Source organism: Solenopsis invicta, chromosome 1 (genome assembly GCF_016802725.1).
Source record: "Solenopsis invicta isolate M01_SB chromosome 1, UNIL_Sinv_3.0, whole genome shotgun sequence".
NCBI lineage: Eukaryota > Metazoa > Arthropoda > Insecta > Hymenoptera > Formicidae > Solenopsis > Solenopsis invicta.
In genome coordinates, this window is record NC_052664.1 from 2,691,429 (window position 1) to 2,695,945 (window position 4,517).

Below are 4,517 nucleotides of genomic sequence, written 5' to 3' on the forward strand. Positions count from 1 at the left end.
AAGGAAAATAAACAAATCAGATCAACAGCAATTAGATGTTGATGAACGTCTATCAGACGGCTATTATTTGTTATTTTTCTTTGGAAAGTAATCGGTCGAAAACTTTGCGTTGATGTAGTATCACGAAAAAAATTAGAACTAATAAGCATGAAACTTTATATCTTGACGATGAAATTTTGTCTTGCATATCATTTCGTTATTATGTGTTTCATTGTGAAAATGTAACTTGTCCCATATTTACTAAATTCGTAAAAATGAGCAGATATAATCTTTGAATTTTATACTTAAAAGCTATATTTTTCATTCCTTTTAATTGTCCATGTGTTTTTCTGCCTGAATTAGTTTTACTTACGTGCTTTTTACAATTACTTAATAATTGTTAGATAGAAAAGAAAAGTTACCCATTTTTACAAGTGTTTTAAAGTAATTATTTTATTTTATTCAAATTCTTTTTATTCACAAATGCCACGAATGAAACTTACGTGTTAAATTATTTCTCGCTTATAACATCACGAATTCAATATGGTCGTGGCAAGTATTCAAGAGTATTCAAAAATGTTTTCTTTTTGAAATATGTGATGGGAAGTAACTCGTTACTTGTAACGAAGTTACAATTGGAGTTACTTTTTGTGGTAACTGTAACTTAACGTTACTTTTTCCGTCTGTAATTATTAACTTAGTTATATTTTTTGTGTATAACTCTAAATTAATAGTTACTGTACCTTATAGTGTCTTTATATATTTCACTTATTTGTCAAATGGACTGCACTCGGAAACATTACTATCCGAGTGCTATCATGTATCATTTTATTATATCTTTATTTAATATTCGGTGAACAAGCATAAAATGATATATGAGGTTACTCGAGTCATGTTTCCAAATGTAGCTTTAATGTGATTGGTTAAATTTGAAGGTAAGAATAAATCATAATCATACTACTTAGCCGCTTATTGTTAGTAATTAAGTGCAGTTGAACAAATGTTTAGTATTGGTAGTTCTGTGATAACACCACGTATAGAGAAAAAAATCATCTTCATGATGATATAATTAAATATAATTTTTTTTTAAAAAAAGAAAAAAAGAGTAAGACCAAGGTTAGCCCGTTTTCTTAGCCCTCGAAAATAAACTAGGTGTTTGGTTTAATCGAGTTTTATAGTTTTTCACGGTGATTCCGAATATATAAGTCCCCAAGTAGCACATATACGTTTCAAAAAGTTTTATAAACGTTTTTCCGAAACGTTTTATTACCGATTTTTAGAAACGGTTTCTCACGCGTTAAAATGTCTACTCAGTTAAACGTTAATTGAAACGTTTCTTTTCCGATAAAATAACGTTTAAGAAACCATTATAGAAACGTTTTCTTTGTGAACACTTTGTGTTAACACATGTATATCGAGACAATACATGTTATTAAAAAGATAAAACATTATTAGAGCATATTATTTATATAAACATATACAAAATTATATTTTTTTACGATTACGACTTGAATGGGTGACCGCTTGAAAATTTCCGAAAAATTTCTTGAGAAAGATTCGCAATTTTTTTACGTCAAAAACATTTTAATTTTATTTAATGTTAAGAAAACGGTTTTTTACAATATTAAAATAAATTCCAAGTAGCACATATACTTTTCAAAAACGTTTTATAAACGTTTTTCCGAAACGTTTTATTACCGATTTCTAGAAATGTTTCTCATGCGTTAAAATGCCCACTCAGAAAAACGTTTCTTTTCCGATAAAATAACGTTTAAGAAACAATTATAGAAATGTTTTTTTACGGATAAAAAAATTTTAAAATTTCTACTTTTTTAGAATTTCTAATTAATTGTCAAAGACAGTTTTCTTAATGTTAAATAAAATAGAAGTTTTTTAAAGTAAAAAAATTCGGGAATCTTTATCAAGAATTTTTTTGGGAATTTTCAAGCGGTCACTCTCATTCAAGTCGTAACCTCGCCGAACGTTGCTTGACCTATAAAACTGCTGCGAATTGCCTGATGATTGATCTGTGAACACTTTGTTAACACATTTATATCGAGTCAATATATGTTATTGAAAAAATGAAACATATAATTAAAGCATATTCTTCATATAAATATATATAAAATTATACTTTTTTACGATTACGACTTGAATGAGTGACCGCTTGAAAATTTCCGAAAAAAATTCTTGAGAAAGATTTTCGATTTTTTTTTACTCTAAGAAACATTTCTATTTTATTTAATGTTGAGAAAACTGTTTTTTACAGTATTACTTTTTTACAATATTTACAGAAGAAACGTAAAAAATACGTTTCTTAAATTATGGTTTCAAAAACGTTTCTGTTTAAACGTTTTTTAATGGTTCTTTACGGTTATGAAACTATGGGTACGTTTTAAAAACGTATTTGAAATCATTATGTGCTACGTGTGTTTCTACCCAGTCAACAAAATGTTAGCTCTGTCGTCGGCAGGCTGGCGGCAGATTCGATCAAGACGTGTTGGCAGACTGAACTCAACTGATTTCAAATTCTGCTTACGTTCTTTTGACAGAATTTGTTGACAAAAGCTATTGATATTTTATGTCAGTGAAATGACAGCACTAGGCGAGCACGCCGTGCTGCCAGCACATGATGCTAGATAGGCGGCAGAATTCGAACATGACATGCCTAACACAGATTGTGTTAGGCATGTCACGATTTGTGCTAGCAGTCTGACGGCAGACTGCTAGCACAAATCGTGCATCCCATGCTGACAAGATCTGACATCACGCTGGCAGCAGAAATCAAGCATTTTTATTCAAAAATTTTTATTATAAAAAAAATTTTTTTCCAGTTTTTTTGGAGATTTTATTCTCTTTTTTTTATTATAGATTAATCTAATTCGCATATATATTTTACTAATTACGATTACGCATTATTCTACAATTTTTGAAAACACATTGGCGCCGGCAAGATTCGAACCTAAGATTTCGGAACAATAACCTAATACGCTAACACTGGGCTAATCGTACACTTGTGATATCATTAATAAAAAGTTATATTTGAAGTAAAGCTGATTTGAACAGGAAGAAACTTACGTGTTGAGTATCGCGCGAACACTCTCACTAACCATTCGATTATTTAGACTTAGATATTTTTAAAATAAACTATATAAACTATATAAATAATTAAAACCTGTTCCTTAATTCTCTTTCTACATCTACACGCCAGGATTTCTGTCCGCATCTATCTGCAATTACGTATCAGAATTCTATCCGTTTTTATCTGCATTGTATCCGGCGTTTTTTATCTGCACCGCGATTACGGACAGCAATCCTGTCCGTTTCTATCAGCATCTTGTCCGTAATCACATTTCACCTGTATTTGTCTGCAATTGCATACAGAAGTTCTGTCTGTTTCTGTCTGCATTCTAGACGCCGCGATTTCTATCCACATCTATCTGCAATTACAGGAATCCATATCTATCTGAATTGTATCCATTGATATTTCTATCCATTATCTGCCCGCATATATATAGTAAGTAATTAAAACCCGATCCTGCCCATGGTCAGACCAGCAAAAATAGCAACAAGAATTTGAATTGAAAATAGGACCGAAGCATGAAAAAACATTACTGACGTAAAAAGAATTTGTCGAAACTCAATTTTGCAACCAATTGTTATAAATAAATTACTAAAAATTGATTTTAGAGAAAAACTGATTACGAATCGATTCTACGTGAAAAATGACTTGATAAACATATATACTAATGCTTTCTTAATTGGTATAATTGTTATAAATAAATTAGTTTCAAAATTGCTTTTTGCAATGTGCTTTTTATGTTTATAACAATTTGTTTATAACAATTATAATTGTTCTTTTTTGCAGCATGCTTTTTATGTTTATAATAATTTGTTTATAACAATTATAATTGTTATAAACATAAAAAGCACATTGCAAAAAGCAATTTTTCAACTAATTTGTTTATAACAATTATAATAACTATTATAATACCAGTTAAGAAAGCGTTATATAGTGTTTATTGAGTCATTTTTCACGTCGGATCGATTGGCGTAATCAGTTTCCTCTACAGTAAATTTTTAATAATTCGTTTATAACAATTGGTTGCAAAACTGAGTTTTGACAAGTTCTTTTTACGTCAGTAATGTTTTTTCATGCTTTGGTTCTATTTCCAATTCAAATTCTTTTTGCTATTTTTGCTGGTGGGACTATTGGCAAGATCGGGTTTCAATTATTTAAACACAGGGTGTTTCAGACCACCCGTCTCACCCGATTTTTTTGTAAACGCGACATTAAAAAAAATGTTTCAGACAAAAGTTGCATGGTTTCGAGGGAAACATAAAATGGTGTTATTAATTTAACCTTGAATAGTTGCTTGATGGTCACGTGAAGGACACCTTCAATTTTTTAAATGGGACTGTCAACTTTTTATTACATATTCTTGTAGCTTATCTCGAGACCTTTCCAAAATACTACAAGAAAGTTTATTTTTGTTGAGTACTTTTTGAGTTGTGAGGCTTGAAAGCTACGTTGTACT